General features: G+C 43.7%; 1 protein-coding gene and 1 pseudogene across 3 annotated transcripts in view; both read right to left on the reverse strand.

The window, feature by feature from the left end:
- The window catches only part of stk32c (serine/threonine kinase 32C), a 358,713-nt gene that overhangs the window by 132,235 nt on the left and 201,797 nt on the right, over positions 1 to 24,681 (reverse strand). The window lies entirely within an intron of this gene.
- LOC144694686 (ferritin heavy chain pseudogene) lies at positions 7,749 to 8,442 on the reverse strand (annotated as a pseudogene).

The raw sequence follows: 24,681 nt of genomic DNA on the forward strand, positions 1-24,681 counted from the left end.
AGCTCTTTCAAATGTTAAATGCATGCATGTCATGGTTGTTGCAGCAGCTAACACAGCAATAGTATGTTGTGAAGAACTGTGCTGTTCTTCAAAGCTACTCAATCCTATAATCAAACATTAAGAGCTTTAGTGGGAGATGTGATGCAAGTCTACTCTTGACATTAAACATTGAACTATTATCTGTGATTCGGTATCAACACTGTTTGGCAGTATAATTCCAACAGGTTCAGGTGCACAGAAACAACAAACCAGGTGTAAAACAGGCAGAAATAAGTCAAAAAGAAAATATTGCCGATGCTGAAAACCTGAAATAGAAATGGAAAATAATGGAAATACTCAGCATCTCAGCACTTTCAGTGACACAGTAAAACAGTAATGTTTTAGCTTGATGCCCTTTGCTCAGAACTTCAGTAGGCATGAGTCAGCAGTCATGTAGAGAATGAGAAGTCAGTTTATGTCTGCTCATGTGCTTTTGATTGGTCAGTTTAAGGGGCCTGCTGATGGGTCTATTTGGTGGGCGAAGGCCAACGCACGCAAAGGCACATGGGGTGTGTGGAGGTCTGGATTGCACATCACAAGTGCGTCTGCCCACAGTTGGCAGCAACAGCAGCAGCAGGTAGGGGTTCGGTGGAGAACAAAAACTGCAGAAAGTAAGGGGAACCCAACCACAAAGTCACCCTGGTTGGAGAAACAGTTTCTGTGAGGGGTGGGGTGGGATGAGATTGATGGAAGGGATGGGGATAGCAAGAGCGGGATGGGGAGGGCATGGGAAGGACGGACGGAATGGGATGGGGATGGCATGAGGAGGGGATGGGATGGGAGGGGTGGGTGAGATGATAAAATGCGCCAAGTGTGGCAAAATAGCAGGGACAATTATTTGACTCAATTTATTAGGCGAAAACTATTCTTCATGCTAAAAATGACAATTCACTCAATTTGAATGAAAAAGATTTAGAACAGCTGTCAGTTAAAAGAATACAACAGTGTTGATTCTATAGATGAAGAAGATGATCACACTCGGTGCTCTCCAGAGTTTCTACACAGTCTATGTCCAATGGGCATGCCCACCACACTTACTTTGACTCAAGAAAGCAGCAGTTATAATGTTGCTGCCAAACTTGAATCCTAAACAAGGACTTTGGCATTGAACAAGATGGATAGTTAGGAAGCTATTTTCTTTAAAGATGGATGGTGAAATTATAACAGGTTTCAAGGAAACAGTGTTTATTTCTCGAATAATATTGAGCCTATCAAATATAAATCTACCATTTCAACTCAGGAGAAAACAGTTCCCAAATAGACTTTCATATGCTACGACCATAAACAAGTCACAAGACAAGACTCTTGGCAAAATTTGTATTTATATTCCTAAGCCTGTTTTTACACATGGACAGTTTTAAGCAGCTTTTCCAAAGTGAGAAGTTTTGATTCTATTAAAGACCCTGGTGAAAGAATAACTAGTAATCCTGTATTTAAAGAAGCACAATTGAAATAAAGTTACTAATTTGACCACAAATATTTTGCAAGTCTATGCTAGTTTTTAATCAAACTTTCATCTATAAATGTTCTGGGCTAGCAACAATAAAAAGCATATCATAGATGCAAGATTTTTAATATAAACATAGCATTTTGAACATACTTGTTTATTTTCACTTATAAATTCCTATTGTTACAAATACGAAGTTTATAAGATTGTTATGTTTTGGGACTCCTTTTAACTTAAGATAAAATGGAGTAGTAAAGAGGGTCATGTGACTTGCTCTGTATTCTCCCTGGGTGGCTTGGTTGCTGTGAGGACAAGAGACTTGCTGAGTAGGTGCAAGATGATCACAGCTATGGACAATGGCAAGAGCATCTCTGAGGACTGTGGGCAGACTATTAGTCTCCAAGTCTCACAGGGAGGTGTTAGGAATGCCAGGCTTTATAAATGGTTAAATTTTAAACTGTCTATTTAATTCCAAGCTAGAATGGAGTTGAGGCTCTAGAGAATAGCTAATTAGCATTTCTACCTGGATACAATGTCAATGTGATTCATGCTGTCATGGAGATGGACTTTGGAAAGGGAGAAGTCCATAGAAAGCTACTGTAGCATTAGGGTTACAGGGTTTCCTAAGATATCACTGAACCTCATGGGCACAAGTGAGTGTGCAAAAATCTGTGTGTGTGAGAGAGAGTAGGAGATAAAGGTAGCTAATCCTGCACCCGAAGCAGAGAAAATGCTGATCCTATTGTTCACCACGCAGAATGTGGGTGGGAGCTCGCACTTAGATTGAAATGACTGAGGCTGTGAGGAGATAAAGGCGGATGGAAGATTCATCTAGCCTGGGCTAGAAAGAAGGAATCATCTGTGTAACCCTCTTAGTGAAAGTCAATTCTAGGATTAGGATTTACTCATCTGGGAAAGGAAAAAGGAAGCACACCCCCAAGGGCGGAGAATAGCTTTGGACTAGTTCTGGGAGAATAAAGTGTCCAGTTAAGGGGCAGTGTATAACTGTGGCATGGAATTTTCACATTCCTCAGGAGGCCCTGTTCAGATGTCTGGGCAAGAAATGTGGTGCTCCAGTGCAGGGTCATAGAGTGGTGCGTCTGTCATTCGTAGCCAGAGGTCTTTCAGCCACGGTTCCTTACCTGGGAGGACTGTAACACTGGCTCCCGTGTCTCACTTGAAATTGGTGAGGTGACCATTTATGGAAATGTCAGCATTCCAAAAGGGGAATTTGGGATCCTCGCCCAAGAAACATGGTTGGATTTCTTCTTGGTGTGGTACCTCAATCTCGTCTGGGGACTGTTTGGGGATCCTCCGCATGTCTCAATGTCTTAGACTTGCACAGATTTCCAAAGTGTCCTAGCAGGTTGCAGTTGAAACAAACACAGTGCAGAGGTTGCTGGACATTGCTCTCACCTGTGAGGTCTTTTGGCTCCACAGCACTGACATGGTCTCCCACTGTCATGTGGTCTGTTTGGGGATTGTCTTCTTTTGCCTGGAGTCTTCCTGGACTTCTGTCGCTTTATGAGCTGGATAGTTGGAGTTGCTCTATCCCATGGCTTAACCTCGCCATGTAAAATGGAATGGTGTTGTTGATGAATTTCAGACTGGCTGATTATTTGGATGGTCTTTTCTAGAGTCAGATCTTCTTTTGCCCTTATTATATCTGAAAGGGCATCATCAGCCATTCCGACTACTATCTGGCCTCGTACGAGCTCCGACTTAAGGTCGCCGTAGTCACAACCTTCAGCCAATTTGTATAATTTGTTTATGAAAGAGTCAACGGGTTCTCCAGGCTGTTAGACTTATCTCTTGAACTTAGCTCACTCTAAAATTTTATTACTTCTTAAATTAAAGTTGGTATCAAAACATCTTCAAACTTATCTGAAGCTTCATTTATTCCTTGCCTTGCAATGGAATATCGGACATGCTGAGTACGGTAGTGTATTCACTTTTTCAACCTCTGTCTCCTTATCTAATCCTGAAGCTATCATGTATCCTGAAAATCTTATTCACCAAAGTCCCCACTTCTGCGTCTAGTCTGGCCTTTGTATCAGTCCAGATTAATCTGGTAGGGTTGATTTATTATCCATGGTTGGTTTCAGCTCATGGGTGTACAGCTTTAAACGCTGTTTCAATTTTAAAGATGGTGCTGCAGTAATGGTTTTCTCAATGCTTCTTCCAGTGCCGGTTGGGTTTTGGTGGGTTCCCGTGGTGATCGTGGACCCAACCTCAAAGGGATTGATTTCTTGTAGCGAATTTTTTAATCAAAGGTTTGGGTCCTTTAGAATGTATGTGAGAGTGATTAAAAGGTAATTCCTGGCTTTGGCTGAGATTTTAAAACTTTGTTTCTTTTTTAACGGACCTTGTCGCTTGGCACTGACTCTGAACCCTGGCTAGCCGCAGTGATTGATGAAATGAACTGCTCTGACTCATTAATAGCCTGAAGACACCTTAAGGCTAGTTCAGCCTTAGAACTGAATTTTTGCTCACCCTTGTTAGGTCCTTTGGCTCTGCAATCAATGGGGGTTCACAATGTACCGCCACATGACCTGGTGGAGTCTGTTAGCTGCACAGTGGATTTTTCTTCTGCCCTTCAGGCTCCACATCTGCAATGAAGCTGCTTTTTAGGCGATTTCCAGCTGTGTCTTCAGTTCAGGTGCACTTCAGTCAAGTCAGGATGCTGTTCCTTTAGTTTTTCAGATTCTGGGGTCCTTTGCCAGCTTTTTCAGTTCTGGGTTTGTTCATGAGCTGCCACCATATTGTAAGGGTTTGTTCAATAGATCCCACAAAGAGGTTCAGAGGCTTGTAAGGTTGAACAGTAGTGTTTATTGGTAACACCTAATATTTATTTATGTGCAAAGTACAGCCCAAACTTGGAGCTAACTTCATGCTGACCTCTCCTTGGCTCTCTCCATACTGCTCTGTCTCCTATCTACTGTCATGTGTCTCTCTACATCATACTGTGGGCAGGACTGTTCTCCAGTTCCACATTAACCTTTGCTCTGCCAAGCACCCTTACTATAAATATGGCATCACAATGTGGTTATTTTGTTAATTTTTCATCTATATTGACTTCTTGCGACTTAAGCATCATATTCAACCCTGAGCTGAGCTTCCAGCACCAAGTCCCCTCCATCACTAAGGCTGACTACTTCTACCTCTATAACATCCTCTTCCTTATTCCTACCTCACCCCATCTGCTGCTCAAACCTTCATTGATGCTGTTGGATATCCTGAAGTTGTATGGTGGACATTTTGGGGAGTTAAGAGCTATTAATACAACTTCTTTGTATGTAAGAACAACAGGCTTTCCAACATAAACAAGATAGCTTGAGGATGTTGCAGGAAGGAAGCAAAGTCTATCTTCTGCTTTTGATGTATGAATATTATTATGAGAAGCGTTTGTGCAAGAAAATAAGTGACCGGGAAGACATCAAGCACGAATGACTTTAGTGGCTAGTGTAATGAACATCGGTGGAGGACACTATTCACTGTAGTATAGAAAGGTAATTGTAAATAAAATTACTACTCCAGGGATTCGAGAACTGTTTGGTAAGGAAGTCTTGTGGAGAAGAGTTGTTTTGAAGTAAACCAACTGCAACGGTTTATTTAAATAAACTGTTTTCAAAAGATCCAGGAACAATTACATCATGAGGTCTTACCTGTAACATGTACCTTTGATGTAGGTAAAATATGGTGTATAAAGCAACATGGGCCAGAATTTTTAGCTCGTCGGGCAGGCACGCACCCGACCCGACCAAGCGTAAAATGACATGCGATGATGTTGGGCGAGCGTCCCGATGTCATCGTGCACTCACTCGATATTTCGGGTGGTCGGCGGGTGCACGCTGGAGTCAGCAGCGCGCCCACCAACAATTAAAAGGCCTATTAAGGCCATTAAAGTTATAATTGAAAGAAATTCTCCGCTGCCCGTCCAATCTTATGGTTGACGGGCAGGCGAGAAGGCCAAGCGGCCTTCAGGCGGGATGAGGTTTCCAACAGCAAATTTAAATAAAAGTTTTAACATTTCATTTATAATATGTTCCTGCTCATGTCACAGAGTCACATGAGGGAACATGTCTTATAACATTTTTAAAATCTTCATTTTTAATGTTTTAAACTGTTCATCTCCCTGAGGCAGCTCTGTGCCTCAGGCAGCTTTTCCAACGCGCACCAGCAAAGTTCCCTGCTCGCTCTCCCCCCACCCCCAAAACAGGCAGCACTACCGCACGCGACTCACGCTGGGCGGGCCTTAATTGGTCCGGCAGCATGAAATCGCGGTCCTGCCGTGATCAAGTATGGCATTCAGCTTCTTAAACGCCCCACTGTGCCCACCTGACGAGGGAAAAAAATCTCCCTCCATGGTTTTCAACCGTTGTTCGGAGGGTTTGGAAGACAAAACCAGAAACTGAAAGCCTTATTCTACCTAGAGTATTGATAGATTGTCCAGGTTGGAAATCAAGAAAGTCTGTTCTGTATGCTTCATCTTTAGGTGCCTTGTGCCATTATGAGCCGCAGAAGAAAGGAGGTGGACTAAAGTTGAATGTTAATACTCTTCTGGGCAGCCTCCCATACTCCACCTACTAAAAATTTCAATCTTTCTAAATGTCTGCAGCCCCTATCCTAACTGGCACCAAGTTCCGCTGACGCATTATGTATGTCCTCGTTAACTGGGATTGGCTCTGGGCCATTTAGAATTATCAGCCTTGTTTTTCAATCTCTTCCTTTTTCTGTCGCTCCAGAACTCAGTAACCTCCTCCAGCCCGACAGAGCTACGGCTCCACCATCAACTCCTCAACCCCTGAAATCTACATTGCTCTGACTTTAGAGACTTGTCCTTTCCCTCTACCTTCTTCCCACTATTGGGAGCTATACCTTTGGTTACTTATGCCCCAGGCTCTGATATTCCCTCCCTAAACCTCTCCATCCACCTCACCTCCTTCAAGACCCTCCATAGAATCCACTCCTCCGACTATGGTTTTGGTTGCTGCTCCTAGTATCTCCTTCTTTGACTCTGAACACATTCTAAAAAAAAAATTGCCTCTGTGAAATTCCTTGAGATGTTTATGTACATAAAAGGTAACATATAAATGCAAGTTGTTGTAGTATATTAAACTCCACAGATTCCTAAGACAAGGATTCCTTGTGAGGAACAGAACATCTCAAAAAGACAGAATAAAAAGAGAAAACAGCCATTCCATAAAACAATCCAAATGCTTGAAGATGTTCAAAGCGATCATTAATAGAGAAAACGGCTATCAATTCCTGTGAGCTCTCAAAATTATGTTTCATATGAGCTGGATTGGGAGAAGTTTTGACCATATTAAAGAGAGACTAGTGTCACTTGAGAGTGCTATAGGGGAACTTCCATATACTCTGCAAGTGTGGATGAGACCACAGTTCCTCTCAATTCCAATTTTCATTGTATGTAGCCCACAAAACAGCCAGCGGAACAATTATGAGCAGAAAGATCTTGCTTCTAAACACCCTTCACAGTATGCCAGCAATGCTGGCTGTGTTTGTAGGATCTACTCTTGCTTTCGACAAGAGATATTAGAGATAGGCATGGCAGGTGTCACTCATTAAGAATGTCAGTCACTTAGTTTGGGTTGAAAACATGTCCTTTCTTGAACTATATCATTAATAATAAATACCATATGAGTTTGCAACCTGCAGCACTTCCTTGTCAATATATTTCTTCAATATTGACAGCTGCGCGCATATACTTACTGAAATATTTTCTGCATCAAAGTAGATATTAATGGGCATACTTTCTGGATGCACCAAGTTGGAACTCACCACCATGCAGAAGCATTTTAATTAATTGGCTGGACTAAATACACAATGGGCTGAATTTTCTGGGGAGCATATTGCTTGCCGCCATGGCAGAAAGATCAGTCATGAACCCACTGGCTTTAAAAAAGGCTGCCCCAACGTGATAATATGCTGGGGTCGGCCTTAATGAGGGAATTGTGCAGGGAGGGTGTGCGCGTGCTGGAGGGTGGTGGCACGGCATAATGGGGGTTAATAGCTTGGGATGTGGTGCCCCCGTTGGGCACTGGGAAACCCCCAAAGGAAGTACCCCCTCTTCCTTCCTGCCTTTTCACCTAACAGGTGAAGTGGGTTGGCCTCCTTTGTGCTGTCTTCCCCAGCCAGAAGTTTTTTTTTCGGTTCAAGTTGCTTTATCTGGAGATAAGCCAAAGAACATTTTCTACAAGTACACTTCAGTAATCCATCGATATGTAGCTTAATCAAACCCATTCAAATTTATGGTGGCATAATCAATTACATAATTGGGTGGTGTGAAAGCTGGACAGACTACAAATATAAGTTAAACATGCACTGAGCTTTTCAGAGTCAAGCAGCAAGGGATAGACAGTTCAGGTGTTCAGCTGTTGTCTTTATCCAAGGTGTGCTTGTCAAATAAATACTCAGCTATTCTGCTTTCAGGAGAGCCCAATCTCCACAGGTTGGTTACATGGTCTCCGAATAGCTTGATAGACTTGAAATGTTCATCCAAGTAGAGGGTCTCCGGGAAGTCACAGAAATGTGGGTCATTCCTGGCTGTAGCCAGTTTATGCAATTCTAAAAGTGACTGGTTTACACTCTTCTCCAGCTCCAAAGACCACACCATTGCATCCAAGCCACTTCCCCATTCATCACAATCTAGTGTCTTGATATCTTGGAGTAAGATGCACCCTCGTCGCTGGTTCTGTAGTTTCATGAGTTTCTCAGCATGTTCCTGCTCCTCATGAGATTGCTCCAGAAAGAATTTGGCAAAATTCTTCAATGCAATGTCACCTCGATCAAAGTAGAAGGACATGGAGAGGTAAAGATAAGACGCGTACAGTTCCAGGTTGGCCTGGCGGCTGATGGCGGTCTCACAGTCAGGATGGTAATTCTGTCAGGCCTAGGAGCTCATGGCGATGGTGAGACAATAGAGCAGAACATAAGGATGCTATGTGTATGTGACGGATGGAAAAAGTACTTCGGAATGAAGGTTCTGTTCAATCACTGTTGAAGCACAAACGCTTCAGACTCTCAGCAGAAATAGGCCATTAATTGGCCAATTAAGGGCCTCAATACGCCTAAAGGCAGGCTGGGTGGCTGATACCTTGCTCGTCCAGCATATTATGGGGCACAGCTCAGGGATGGGCAGGAAGACAGTGGGCTAGCCACCCGTCTCATTTTACGTGCCTCAACATCCACCCCTTGCAAATACGCCGGCTGGTTGGGCCCTAAAAGTCCCCCCTAGTGTCACTATAGTCAACTTGGCTGCAGACTGAATATTGTGAAATAAAAAGGTTGGACTGAATTCAATGGCTACGGCATTCCCCGCCATGGCCACAGCAGCTCTTCAGTCCCAGAAACACCCTCGCTGGGACTGCAGTAGGCTTGAGACCAGGAGCAGCACTAAAGGCCCAGAGTGTAGGTGAGAGGGGCAACCTCACCAGGACCAGTGAGGAAAACCCAAACTGACAAGATACCCAGTGCACTGTAAGTCTTCAAAAAATTGTTACTTAAGCACATCGATGAGAAGTGTTTCTGAATCTTGTAAGGAAGATTAATGAAATACACATAACTCAGTTCTTAACTCCTGCTCAGATGACCTAAGTGCCGTCAGAACATGGTGCAAGAGTGTCATAATATATGACAAATGTCAGTGTTACACATTGACTGTCACGGATTCACCAAGTCCAGCATTGTGTCAGCATTTGCTGCACAGAATCAGAATTGTCTATGGGCGGAGGTTTCCGTGTCCGCTGGTATTCAGTGGTGTAAGCGGACAATATGCTGAGAAAGCAAAAAATTGGTTTGACGGTCTCATGAAACCAGTATGTAATCATCCGCTCAGCCTGTTGATGGCAGGCCACGTTTCCCACCATCAGAAGTCAGGAACCACATTGCAATACATCTGCACATCATTACAAGGCCAGCCCGCTGCTGGATTGTCCGCCCACGTCGGCATCATTGCTTGTGAGAGCACAGTAAGGTTGTGCAATGCTCGCGAGGGTCGCCTGTTGGTCTTCAAGGTTGAGGCGATTTGGGGGGGGAGAAAGGGCTGCTCTGCAGTTGGGGCGAGTTGGGGGGGGCGCAAGGGCTGCCCTGTGGTTGACGGTAGAGCACAAGCACATGCAGGGTGGGGTGGAGGGAAGCAGCCATGCATTAGGGAAACCTTGTATAAAGTGACCATTCTCCTGCAGCTGAGACAGTTCAGGCGCAGCAACATTGGCATACTTGGAGTCGGGCCTCTGGCTTATCTGCCCACTCAAGCAACGCAGAGGTATGAAAGTGCCACCAAGTGCTCCAGCGTTTTTCACCCCTTGGGCACAGACTGAAAACTAATGAGTGTTTTTGTGGACTGCAGAACAGTTGGACGACTGGGCACATTGTACAATCTCCTTGCTAAAGTTGGCCTTGAAGCAGTTACTGGTGGAGGCGCTCACAGCCCCTTGCAATGTCATCATTCAGGTTTGGACTAGTCTCACCCATGGTTCAAGCTAACAGTGCAGCCTTACATTGTGGGTTAGCAGAATGCCCGCGCCTGAGCTGAGAGCACAGCATACAGTCCAATGGGCAAAGCTGCCACCAATTGATCAGGTGGAGTGGAGTGGAGGTGAATGGGGTTTCGAGCAGCCATGCAGCGCAGTAAACTCTGGCCATCCAAGTGGTGGCCAGCACTCTCTGGGATGCATTAAGGGACCTTCAGACTTAACCAAGAGAGGTTCTTAGAACGCCCAAGCCTAACCCACATCTCTCTCTGCAGGAGGAGTGCATCAGGATCATGGAGCCTGGTGAACTAGCTATATGCCTCGTGACGTACAGAGGGAAAAGGCGATGGAGAAGATAGCAACTGAGATGACTGGCTACACAGAGAGAGGAGCAGCACCCTCCGGAAGAAGGGGCAGCTGGGGCTCCCGCACACACCGCCGAAGAGCCACAGTGAGCCATTGCTGGTCACTGCCTAGCTCGACCCAGCATCAATAGACACCACCTTTCATTCCTGCAGATGACCGAGAACCAGTGTTGCCGAAGACTGCGCATGTCCAGTGAAATGGTCGGTCACCTCTGCCAGCTACTGCAGGATTTGGCACCATGGGAACATGCAGGGCATCCACTGTCAGTGGCCGTGAAAGTGACCGCAACGCTTAATTTCTATACCAGTTGCTCCTTTCAGGGCTTCACAGGTGACCTCTGTGGGATCAGAAGCCTCCACCCACAAATGCATCCATGAGGGCACAGATGCCATCTTTGCGAGGGCACACAACTTCGTGCATTTCGCCTGGTACCAGGACAGCCAGGATGCAAGAGTGATAGGATTCTTCAGGTCTCGGGTTTCCCACAGGTGCAGGGTGCAATCGAATGCACTCACGTGGCACTTAGATCTCTGTTGAAACAAGTGGTCAGTCCCCATCAAACAGCCATGGAGGAGGCTGGACCAGAAGGTAAGTGGGGCGACCTTGCTGAGGCCAGTCAGGCAGACCCTTGCAGGCGTGGGGGGCGGTTTCAAATGAGGGTAGCTTTTCGCTGGGACACCCTCCATTGGGCACTGGGTGTCAGAACAGCTGGTGAAATACCAACAAAGGCGGGTAGTTAATGGGCCCAATCTCCCCCTGATTTTACACTCCCCTGCCACCGCCTGCCAGTCTGCTCGGGAGGGGGTAAATTTCTGACTTTAGGATGGGAAAGCATTCCAATCCTTTTTATTTTTGGCTGTGGCTTTTCTGGCTATTTCCACCTCCCCCATTAGCAATCTCCCAATAGAAGGACCAATCCAGTCTGGGTGCTTGCTATGCATCTGTTCCTGAAAAATCAGGTGCTTCTCTTCCTGCCCAGTGTGGATGTCACAGCACATCAGCCCCAAGAACTGAAGGACACAGGCTGGAAAATGGAGCCCAGTGTTTTTTTATTTGCTTGTATCTATTGAGAATTCAGTAGTAATATTCTTCTGGGAAAAACATGTCCTCTGGCAGAACAATACCATTGGAGCTGCATGCAAAGCTATTAAGTTCTAATTTGAAATTTTGTGGTTGGTTGTGCCCTTTCACTTGATCTGTCCTTGTGATGCAGAACTGTGCTCCAGCCTGGTTGCCATAGCTATACTTACACCATTTATCTACAAGAGTCCTCACTTGGCTGCCTGATGCAGAATAGTTCTTACCTTTCTACAATACAAGTCTTTATCCACCTCAATACAATAGAACCTGTGAAGTTGTGCTTAGATTGGTTTATATATTTACCCGTACCCTCCTAAACACAAAGATGATTGAAGAGTGCAAACAGATCCTTCTGTTCAACAGCTTTGTACTTGATGTATTCCCTTCACCGATGCTTTGCTTGCGCTCTTTTACAATTATTAGAGATAATTTTCATTGTGTACTCTTTCCAAACAAAAAATCTTTCCAAATAGTGCACCAGTTAGTTCAGCCTCTGCTTTCAGAGATGACAAAAGCCCATTTTGATTGATGTGAGGCATGTTGTTTAGTTAGTCTAGGGTCACTCTCATTCTGTAACCATAGCCTTCACCTTCTATTCCAATCACCATAAATCTTTCTTATCACAGAATGAAACTCTACGGTGAGTATGTTTTGTTGAAAGTATTCCTCTCATGTCTGTGTAACCATGTTAGTATGCAGTGTACCCAACCATGTGATACTACCTAGAGTCAGGAAGTTCCTGATCAACTTGCAACCTGTATTGTGACCCCTATTAAGATGAATGGAGCCACCGTGAATGCAAGTCACCCAAAGGCTCTATTCACTTTAACAGAGGAGGAAGGCAGGAAAACAAAGTTTGCATTGGGGAAGAAGTTTTTTGAAACTGCAGTGAATGTTTTTTTATTATATGTATTATCAGATCTCCTTAGTGTCGCTCTTGGGGCAGGATTTTCTGGCCCTGCCGGTCACTGGGATCATCTGGTCCCGCTGAAATTCAATGGACATTTGGCTGGACCACCGCAAACCCTGCGGCGAGTCTCGCCGCGGTGGGGCTGGAAAATCCTGGCCTTGGTCTGTCAGAGATTATTCTATTAAGGGGAGGGTGGATGTACAACTTGAAGGAATTTGGAAAGGAAACTGTAAAAGACAGCGCAGTAAGTGTTTTTTGATTGGTGCCTGAAGACTAAGTAGACAACATTTTTCCTACAACTGGCTGTGCGATGATTGAAACCCGACAGAGGAATCACCCTCAGTCATTGCTGTGCAGGTGTTTCAGGGCTTAGAAACAATTATTGTTCTAATGTTGGGTCTTACAATTCAGATTTGGTTCCTGATGATCTCTCTGGGGAGCTTTCTTTCATCTTGTACCGTATCAATCATGAAACATTGCACTTCAGGCCTGGGCAAACTACTGCCGTGGGTCACATCCTGCCCTCAGCAGCTTCCAATCTGGCCCAGGTCTGTGTCAGGGGAAGCATGCAAGGTGCGCCAGCGCACAGTGTGCGCCGAGTGTGCATGCACAACTGCTCTTGGCGCCCAGCTAATTGGCATTGGAAGCTGTGAAAGTAAAATACAGATCCTGGAAAACTTCAACCGATGTGCTTCAAAATCAACAGAAGTTCTTCCAGGTAAGTTGAAGTTGGTCAATGATTGGAGACCAGAGGCGGGCCTTTCTTGGACAGTGTGGCTGCCATAATAGAGGAGGTGAGTGCACATGGAGCAGCATTGAGAGCAGCACATGGTAAGTATACATGCAAGATTACTTACAAAGTACTGCAGTTCTGAACTGATTCTTGGTTTTGCAAGCACATACACGGTAATTTCAAAGCTTCAATTTACTACATAAACTACACTTAGGTTTTAGTACTTTTTATGAAAAAAAATCAACTCTTATATAGCTTTGTTTCTCCATTTTTCTCATTCCCTGACTGAAGGTCTGGTGCCATGGGTGCTGGGAGTCCAGGTCTGCACTGGCACAATCATATACTGAAAAATGTCTTAATCCAGTCGAATATAAATCTCAAATCTATTACAAAATCTTGCATCTGTGTGTACATCCTGTCAACGTTTTACATTATAAATTTCTACAGCCACATGTATAATGGTACTAGAGATGTGAAGTTACATGGGGAGATGAGAAAAGCCAGGGTTATTCTTCTTACAGCAGAGAAAGTTAAAGGGTAGATTTAGTAGAGATGTTCAAAATCATGAAGGGTATTGATTAAGCAAATAATGGGAAACAGTTTCTGGTAGCAGGTGAGTCAGTAACCAGAGGACACAGATTTAAGGTAACTGGCAGAAGAACCAGAGGGTAGCAGATTTGTAGGCCCAGCAAAACCTTGATTTACAATTCTACTGGTGGACAAGGGGTTGAAATATCAAAGCATAAATGCTGCTACCTGCAGCGAGTCCCAAGATATGTGTGGCCGAAGCATTCTCCGCAAGCATTCTCGGTTTAACATTTTGAGATGGGCTTTTCACCGCTTAGTTGCATATATGTTCCGAAAATAAAAGTTGAAAAAAAAATCTGCTGTTCCTGCCAGAGGTACAGCTAAGGTATAGATTTTCAAAAGAAGGATGATGAATGTAATAGAATGTGAAGTGCGTGTGGTTTTAGGTTAGGGTTTTGTGCTTTGAGAAAATTGAAAATTAGGACTGTGTTCCCTACCAGGTGTGGAACAGATTACAGATGCACTTGGTAGCACCTCGTTGAAGATGTGACATGAGGTTATTAAATCCCAGCTCTAGCAGTGAGGTAGAAGGAATACAGATCACTGTACTCGCCACAAGATTTGGCAATGGCATCTGAGATGGCTTTTAGTCCTCTTTTCATTACTGTTTTTCCCTTGGTGGTTCTTGCAACACCATATTGTAGATTTCAGTAAAACAGCATTTATAATGGCATTATTATTATAAAAGCTAAATACTGCAGATGTCAGGAATCTGAAATAAAAATGGAAAATGCCAGAGGTACCCAACAGGTCAGGCATCTATGTAGAGAGAAGAAAAGTGACACCGGACTCTGATGCCATTGTAAAGAGGGGTGACCAACTGCAATGTTCACATTAAACTAAGAGGGCATAAAAAAGAGAATATGTTTGCTTTGGTTATCGTATGTATTATATATTGTATATTGTATTGAATGTATTGTATGTTTACCAGCACCATGGTGGTATAATTATCATAATAAAGGTTTTATGTTTATTTGTACCAAAGTTCATCTTTATCATATTTGCACATTCCTTAAACATTTATGACCAGTCTCCCCCATTCCCGACCTACATTTTCCAGACCCAGATGTGGCTCTCTGGCCGAAAAGCTTGCCCACCTCTGACTCAGGGCATTTTTAAACACCACGCCTATAATTAATTTTATTTTGACTTGCCAACTGACACAGGGTTCTGAAATAAAATGCTGGAAATACTCAGCAGCTCAGGCAGCATCCGTGGAGAGAGAAACATCAGAAGTCAGGGTTCTGTTGTTTGCATTTAGAATCTTGTCGCTCCCTGAGCAGTAGGATTGAACGTTTGTGTTGTGCAGGCATCTTTCCCCCTTTTATTCTGTTGACCTCTTATAAATTTTTCAGTTATGGCTGGTGTCCCAATGATTTTGCAGATGGATGATTTGGCTTGTGCATAAGCACTCCGTAAATGTTCTGGTGCCGATATCCCCTACAAGCAGCACAGCAAAGCCATTGGAAAAATATCGTTTAAAACAGGAGATCAAGAACTAGTCTCTGTGAGAGCAGTGGAATCGGGAGGACCATACTTAAAAATAGAAACAGGGGGAAGAATTGCAAACAATGAAGTGCCGAAACAGCAAAACTTTAGCAGACACTTAACTTGTCTCAACAGATGAAAAACAAGATGTTCCCCAAGTGCAGCAATTCCAGGTTTTAGGACCAATAGCAAATGGTACGGGGCTGATTCCCCAGTTATTGAGGAAAAGTGATGCCAGAATGTCGGATGCACACATTGTTTCGGGTTCCAAAGAAAGGTGGATGGTTTCAAATCAATTCCCCACCAGGGGATAAAGCAGACAATGGCGAGGCCAAGGCAGAACCTCTTTCAGGAAGGCGGGTCGACCCTCCAGTCATGGAGTAAAAGTGGGAGGTGGGATGTAGAAGGAGCAGAATTCTAAAGGAAGTTGAGTGGTCCAGAATTGATTCACTCAATCAAAAGGTTAAAAAAAAAGAGGCTGCAGGACCAAGACATAACCAGCAGAGGGAAAAGACAAACAGAATTCCTGAGGCCAAGGGGGAATGGCAGGAGTCCAACTAGAGGGAGGAGGAAGGGCAGAGAGCTTAAAAGGGACCCCATGAAGGAAGAGAGAAAACTAGGCGGTTTAAGTAACATTGACTGTGCACGTGTGTAAAACCTATGTGTAATAAAAAGTTAAAGTATTAATTATAAAATATATAAAATACTAGCTTGTATGCAAGGTCATTTCCCAGGGGAACAAAGCTTACAGTGGGAGGCCAGAGGCAAGAGCTGCTCAAAAGCAGCAAATAGTCAACCATCGATTCACACGATCTAAAAGACAGGTGTCACTCATGAAATAATGAGGGAGGTTTCACATGAGTACGATTACTGACACTCCAATGTTGCATTTAAAATGCTGTGAATGAATGAGGATGCCGTCTGTATGATTTGACACAGCAACATTGCAACATTGTAACATGAGGCATAACTGGCTCATGTTGTGCAATGAATACAAAGTACTCTCCCTGACTCATCAATGAATATAAAGCAGCTGCCACTCTACCTCTATAAGCACTATTTTATACTATTATAAAGTTGTATTTTTGGATCAGTTAAGTCAAAGTATTGTACAAGATCATAAACAGAAATAGCACTAATCGTGACTTCCAGAATGCTTTGCTGCCCTGTGAGTCTCGTTGGCTACAGTTGCACATGTGCATGGTACGTCCAGGAATAGGCTCGCCTGAGGTGGATGGCTGCCAAACCCAAGAAAGTATGTGCCATATTCTGAGCACAGTCCATCTATGGTTAATGCCACACAACATTCAGGCACCATAAGTTTCAATTATTCAACATTACCAAGGGGTTCATTCCATTCCTTACTTTGACCCACGTGCTCTCTTTGCAGATTAAGGATCCAGAAAGAGAGTCCCTGGCAGGCGCCCTAGAAAGAACCACAGGGTCGTTTACCTTCTGACTTTTCAGCAACACAGCACTGTCCTCACAGGCTGAGAAAGTAGAGGAGAGTTCGCAGGGAATTTCTCATCTACATACTGTCCCTTGGCAACATCATCTGAAAACACAGCATCAGTTTTCACACATATGCTGACAGCCAGCTCTAGCTCACCACCACTTCTCTCGACTCCTCCACTGTTGCTAAATTACCAGTCTGCTTACCCGACATACAGTACTGGATGTGCAGAAATTTGCTCTAGTTAAGGACTGGGAACACCAAACTGTCTTCAGTTCCCACTGCAAGCCCCATTCCCTAGCTATCAACTCCATTCCTCTCTCTGGCAACTGTCTGGGGTTAGATCAGGCCATTCACAATCCTGGTGTCGTACTTGGCCTGAGTTGGACTTGCGATCACATATCTGTGCCATCATTAAGATCGCCTATTTCCATCTTTGTAACATTGCCTGACTCAACCACTGTGTCCGTTGATCTGCTGGTGAAATCCTCATCCATGTCTTTGTTATCTCTAAAGTTGATTATTCCAATACATTTATGGCTGGCCTCCTGCATCCTGCGCTCCATAAACTTGAGGTCATCCAAAACTCTACCACTCATGTCCTTACTTGCACCCAATCCCAACACCGCTGTGCTCACTGACCTACATTGGCTCCCAGTTAAGCAATGCCTCAGGTTTAAAATTCTCATCCTTGTTTTCAAGTCCCACCATGGTCTTGCTCCTCCTCTGTCTATTATCTCCTCCAGCCCCAGATATCTGCCTTCCTCTCATTTTGGCCTCTTGAGCATCCTTTATTTTAATTAATCCACTGATGGCTATGTCTTCAGCTGCTTAGGCCCCCAAGCTCTGGAATATTCTTTCAAAACCCCATCACTTCTCTTTCTTCCTTTAAGGCATTCCTTAAAACCTATGTCTTTGACTGAGCTTTTTGGCTGTTTGCCATAATATTGCTGTATATGGTTCAGTGTCAAATTTTGCTTTATAATGCTCCTGTGAAGCAACTTGGGATGTTTGACTACATTAGAAGTGCTATATAAATGCAAGTTGTTGTATTGTTGCCAGTGAAGCAATATTAGGTGGGAATTCTTCCAAGAGGCTCAGAGATCCTGAGCTGGAGGTTTTAGGGATAAGAGTATTGTAATAGCCATCATAGGAATTGCAGCAAAGGCAATACGGGCAAGTGAAATTAGCATGAGTTTGCACATCCAGACAGTCACGCATCACAGCAGACAGTTGTTAGCCCTGTTGAGATAAAGGACATGCCTTTGATTCAGTCACCTAGTGAAGGAGAGATAAGATGGACAGTGGTTACCCAGGCAACCATCACAATTTATAGTGAAATGGTTAACTTGTACAATTGAAGTGCTTTCCAGGAAAGACAGACTCCAGCTGTGGCCTTATTGAAATGAGCACATGGTGCTGTGGTTACAGCCTGTGACAAAAGTAGGTGTGTTATTGAAGAGGTATGAAGGTTAGTGTATTCTGTTGACCTACGGTCAGCTTGAATTTAAGGCACCAGAAATCAACCACAGGGGATCCAAAGTTTCATCCCGTGGCCTGACTACAAGTAAGCGTATGGTGGTTAGTCACTTGTGTGTTTACTGTTACAAATAGATCAATTCAAGGTAATGCAGAAGTTTCTCAATATAATATTAAAGTTGCAGCAACTAGACTCTCTAGGTGTTGGCTCAAAGGTATTAGCTGGGGCTCATCCACTTCATCCATGTCAGAAGGTTGTGGGTCCAAGTGACATTCCAGCACAGTAGGAAGGGAATACCTGTACTGAACAATCAGAAGTGATACCTTTCTGACAAGATGTTAAACTGCAGCCCCATCTACTCTCTCAGGTGAATGTAAAGGATTCCTTGGTGCTACTTTGGAGAAATGCATAGGAATTCTCCCTGGAATCCTGGCCAATAATTATCCTGAAACCAATATCTTTAAAACAGGTTATCTGATCATTAACTCACAGCTAAAACAAAAACAGAATTACCTGGAAAAACTCAGCAGGTCCGGCAGCATCAGTGGAGAAGAAATCAGTCAACGTTTCGAGTCTTCATGACCCTTCGGCAGAACTGGACAGTGGTTGAAGTTCTGCCGAAGGGTCATGAAGACTCGAAACGTTGACTGATTTCTTCTCCATCGATGCTGCCGGACCTGCTGAGTTTTTCCAGGTAATTCTGTTTTTGTTTTGGATTTCCAGCATCCACAGTAGCTTTTAGCTTTTTGTTATTATCTCACAGCTGTTTGTGGCACCTTGCTGTGTGCAAATTAGCGGCTGTATTTCCTACATTACAACAGTGACTCCATTTCAAATGTATTTCATTGGCTGGAACATGCTTTGGTAGATCTTGTAAATATCGTCCTCTAGCTCATTTATAAATAAAAGGTATTCTTTCCTGTTTCTCTTGAACTTACGTTGTAGCTTGAACACCGCCAGACCAACTTTCTTGGGCCTGGTAACCCAGCAGCTAAACAAAAGTTGCTGCTTGCAATTTGCTTTTCCAGCAGTGTTTATTGGACCAGGGGGAGCCGGAGTGCTTCTGTTCAAACCTGTTGACGTCCCCAGTGATTGGATCCCCGCATACCCCGCGATTCAATCTCCTTCTGATGTGCCCCACGACACAGGATCACATCCCCAGCCCTTCCCCGCCCCCCACCACAGTCTTCCTTCTTACTCCCATGATCTCTCTGGCCCCTTCCACAATCTTATGCACCCCCTACCCCCCACCCTGGTCTCCCATGATCTCTCTGGCCCCTTCCACAATCTTATGCACCCCCTACCCCCCCCCACCCTGGTCTCCCATGATCTCTCTGGCCCCTTCCACAATCTTATGCACCCCCTACCCCCACCACCCTGGTCTCCCATGATCTCTCTGGCCCCTTCCACAATCTTATGCACCCCCTACTCCCACCCTGGTCTCCCCAACCACCGAGCCTGATCTCTCCCTCCAGCCACTCTGTTCCCCGTACAGCCTGGTGCTAAACACCCTATCAACCTGACAGACAGCCAGCCTGCCTCACAAACAGGTTCCAAAAATGGTAATCAGGTCCCTCTATTAAATTCAGATGGACCCGAGGAAAACCCATTCTTCCAGCTTTCCCAACAGCAAAATTGCATCCCTCCACCCTATGCCCCAGTGTCCCCATAAATATCCAGGCCCTTGGTTTCAGAAGTGGCAGTTGAACCATAAAAGAGTAACGCAGCGCAAAAGGTCACCTCACTCTTCACTTGATGGCATCCAGTTCCTTAGCCATTCACAGAGATGTCTACATACAAATATATCTTTCCACCCAGTACTGCCTGCACTCTGATAGGTTCAATATAGACAGACACCTTTCACACAAGCAAAGATCTGCACAGGAGGAGACATATTAGTGGAAAATAAATGTTACCGCTAATTGCAGCACCATGCTTTTTATCCTAGTTCTGCAAGTAGAAAAAGTAAGCTCAGAACATGATCATAAGCCCTTACTGTTAACGTGCAGACAGACTGAACTGAATTATCTTTATTGTAGCTGGAGGGAAAATATCTTCAACTATATTTGCAAGTCACAGCCACCACGGGAGCAACTTTTGCACTTAGTGAAAGACACCAATTGATGTTAAATAGGCACAAATTAATAATGAGTAATAAAATAATGTCATAACGCTAATGTGAATAACTTGTATTTACAGAGAGTGAAATGCTGAGGAAGTGCTATAAGCAGCAGATGCTGCTATTCTCCAGTTTTCTTCCACCTTTAACACCAATCTCCATGGTGCTAGCGATAGAAGGGTAATTTATTAAGATGTATTTTATTAAGTTGGACTATGTAAGTAGAGTATGTGTCATCTACCAATGGCAGCAATAATTTATGCAGATCCACATCAAGAGCTCTGGCAGGTAGAACAAGGGGGAAGGGAAAAAATAAACACCCATCCCCAGAAAGAATAAGGAGAAACAAAAGAAAAATTGCTCAATTTATGTGTAAATGATCAGTAACTTTGACCAACTCTCAGAAAAAAATTCCACTGCTTCACTAACTTAAACCCATAATCATCAAATCCATGGAATCAAAGCTACAAATATTACAAATCTGAAAAGAACATCCAGTAACAAAACAAGCTTGTTAACATTATAGGTGGAAATAATTAGAGCAGGTAATTCCAGAATCAGTCTTCTCAGTTGACTACAATTAACAGGCATCATTAAAAAAAGATTATCTGGTCATTATCCCATTGCTGTTTGTGGGAGCTTGCTGTGCATAAATTAGCATTTCCTATATTTACAACTGGGACTGCACTTCAAAAGTACTTCATTGGCTGTAAAGTGCTTTGGGATGTCCTGAGGTCATGAGAGATGTTTTATAATTGCAAGTCTTTATTTTTAAGTGAGACAAATATGTGTGGAACAGATTTCCGTCAATGTCACTCCATTTCAGCTGGCAAGGAGGTTTCAACATGAGGCAATTTTCCATTAATTGTTTAGGTTCGAACATTATTCCACAGAGAGCAGGCCAGACATTTATACCATTCAAACTAAGGTCAAAGGTTCTTAACAAGCTAACTGCTTATACCTAAGTACTTGTCAAAGTCCCATGGTGTTGCCTATATTATGTCATGGCCAAGCATTAAGCATTAGATTCAGGTGAAGCATTTAGAGAATGGGGGAATGACTGGATGAGGGGGCAGGGGTTTAAGAGTTTAATAAGATATAGGTGAGGCATGGCCAGTTCAGGGAAAAAGATGTAAACAGGAAATACAATATCTTGAAGAAGAAGTAAATAATTCTCATTTTGCCACTTCCCTCCAGGGAGCAGAGACTGTAGAGAGTACCTGAGAAGTTATTCAGCTACGTGCAAGTTAATTCCACTGTTGTAATATCTGGCACTATCAATCAGTATGAGCGGATACAACGTTGAATGTTTGAAGAAGAGGTCTTCGTTCTCATGCTGGGGCAGAGGAGAATGAAGTACTTCTGAAATCTTGTCACAAACAGCAACGAGATGATAACCAGCTAATTTGGTTTCTTTCTAGTGATGGTGGTTAATTGATAAATATTGGGCAGAACACAGGGGAGAATTCCCCTCCTCTTCTTCGAACAGCGACAGGGATCTTTTACTTCCATCTGAACAGGCAGTTGTGGTGTTGGTTTAACATTCTCAGTACTGCACTGAATAGTCAGTGTACAGTGGTGCTCAAATCTCTAGAATGGGACTTGAACCTACAGACGTCTGACTCCATGGTGAGAGCACTGCCACTGAGTCAAGGCTGACAACAGGGTTCATAATGCATGGATGAATATGAAGAGTCTCACAACTTAAAACAAAAACAAAAATTGCTGGAAAGACTCAGCAGGTCTAGCAGCATCTGTGGAGAGAGAAACAGAGTTGACATTTCGAATCCGTATGACCTTTCTTCAGAGCTGAAGAGAAGTGGAAATGTGATTACATTTATACTGTTTAAGGGGGGGTGCAGATGGAGCTGGATAGAAGGCCAGCGATAGGTGGGGACAAAGCAGGGATTGACAAAGATGTCATGAACTGAAGGACAAAGGGAGTGTTGATGGTAGTGGTTAGTGCTAAAAAAAGGTGCTAATTGTGGCATAAAGATAAGAAAACAGACTGTGATAATAGCAGAACAAGGGTAGCATTGTGTGAAAGTTGTGTAACAACTTACATGGGTTTAGATATATGACTTTAGAGGGGTGTCAAACTCATGATAGGCCTGATACAACATCCTGGTAGTTGGCCACATGCAGCAAAAAAATTATTTTAACGTACTGTGGGATAAAAAATTGGTATGTGTTTTTGACCATATTTTGGGTGTAAAAAAAATTTCAATATCTGGGTGTGAAGTTTTGAAGCTAATGTGCACCCTTAGCATGGCTGCAGTAGTCCTTACTGTTTTGGGGCATCGCTGGATTAACGCATAGACGGTTTCTGCCCCTGCTGTCCTTTCTTTAAACTGTATGAAAAACTAGCTCTGTAAGCTCTGACTAGATTTTTTCCCAGTTTGCTGGAGGCAGCTAAAGAAATGTTAGTAAAAGATTTTCATTTCTGTGGAGAATGTCAGGATTACTCCTTCCAATTCAACAGTATCACCATGAGCCGATACAAACTGTACTTGGCCCTCTTGCACCTGCTTTGAGTATTGAAGCTTGTGATGCTCACTGAGCTAATTAGAGTGCTCAGTCTCTGTCCCCTTGTTCTCCCATTTGCCTACCAGTGGAATCAAAGTTTACTGTTTACCCACTGTAGATTGTCAAGGTTCACTCACCCCTTTAACTGGCATTTCCACTCTCGGCAGTGCTCCCACTCGCCACATTGCTGTTGCTGCTTATCCCAGCTCTGGAGCAGATGCTGGGACAAGTGCTCAGTTTTTGCTCCTTCCTGATCAGATGTTCCATGGAAATTATCAGTCGGTAGATGGTGCAACTCTGACAATCTGTGTTGTGAAGCAGTGGGGACTCCTTTGATATGTCCAGATGTGGGTCTAGGATAGTGATGGGTGTGGTCAAAATCCATGAAGTGTTGTTGCACCTGCATTGTTATGTTCCTCACAAACCTGTTCTCCCTCAATTATGCCGAATTTTTTGACTCAGCTAGTGGATTGCATGACTGCCCAACAGCTAATCTCTTCCAAATATTTTCCTGGTGGAAGGAGTAAAGGTGCTAGCTGATTGTAAGGTTTTAGTGAGAGTTAGTTAGATTCAGGTACTCTTGTACTTCTTTGTCCTACTTCATGAGACATCCCTGATGTGACAGCCTTGGCCTGCCCACTTTCTGCTACATTGACTGTCACTGAGTCACATTTGCCTCTCTATGTCAATCCCAGCTATCCCTCTATTGCGTTCTTTCAGAGGATGCGCATGGAGAAGACTGAGTGACAATAAGATCTGTGAATCTTTGCTTCATGTTTCTCTCAACTGGATTGCTCAACATGTTGAAATTAGTCAAAATAGTCTAATGACTTGAAATCCAAGACCTCAACAGCAGCATTCTGACATGGTATTTTCATTGACCTTAAAACTTATGCCATTAAAAGCTTCTAAATGCCCTGAAAGTGTCACAAGCTACACTGCTGTCTACTTTGAAGACAAACATTCACCCATGACAGCAGTGAACTCTGTAACAAAGGGATTTTTCATGAATTCAACTCTTGCAATTATCAGTTCAAATATCAAACTCTTTTCATAAGCAGCCCCTGTGCATTAGTCCCTCAACGCTGCAGTAAAAGCACAAACTGTGCTGGCCTTCCAGATAGTGGGGTACATACTTAAATGTATTTCCTGCTGCAGTGCGGCTATGCATATTCAATGAGCTGTTTGTCGCTTAGGTGGACTGTCCAGGATGTGTTTCCACTAATATTTAGGATGATTCAGCACAAAATAATTTGCAGGTTATGAGGGTGCATGCATTCTTGAACAAGTGTTTAATGGTGAAAGTTGTTCATCTATTTCCTGATCTATATCGAGATTTTCTGGTCACTCTATACACCATTTTCTCTGAAGGAAAACAGCTTCCAAGGTTAATTAACTGGCCATTTTTTTTGAGGAGAGTGCCCTACAATCTCATACAGGACAGCCCACCTTTCCTGCCCTTCATACTTTCAAGACCTCCAGCACTTGCATCATCAAAAAAACATCCTCCCTCTCCAAGTAAAGCTAGAAATACTCAGCAGGTCGAGCAGTATTTGTGGTGAGAGAAACATTTCGAGTCCAGTATGACTTCTTCAGAACTGAAGGAGGATAGAAGTGTGACGGAAACAGAAAATGCTGGAAAAACTCAGCAGCTCTAGCAGCATCTGTGGAGAGAGAAACAGAGTTAATGTTTTGAGTCCGTGTGACCCTTCTTCAGAGCAATGTTATGGGTTTTGTGCCGTTGAAAGTGGGGAATGGGGAGGAGGGGCAAATTGGAAAGTCTGGGATAGGGAGAGGGCACGAAAGATAAAATGACAAAGGTGTCATGGAATAAAAGATAAAGGGAGTGGTAATGGTTGTAGTAAGAGACAAAGCATCAGAGAGGGCGCAAATACCCAAACGATGAACAGTTCTCTCCGTAAGCAAAAACATGGAAAACAAGATTCAAGCCAGCACA

Source organism: Cetorhinus maximus, chromosome 20 (genome assembly GCF_964194155.1).
Source record: "Cetorhinus maximus chromosome 20, sCetMax3.hap1.1, whole genome shotgun sequence".
NCBI lineage: Eukaryota > Metazoa > Chordata > Chondrichthyes > Lamniformes > Cetorhinidae > Cetorhinus > Cetorhinus maximus.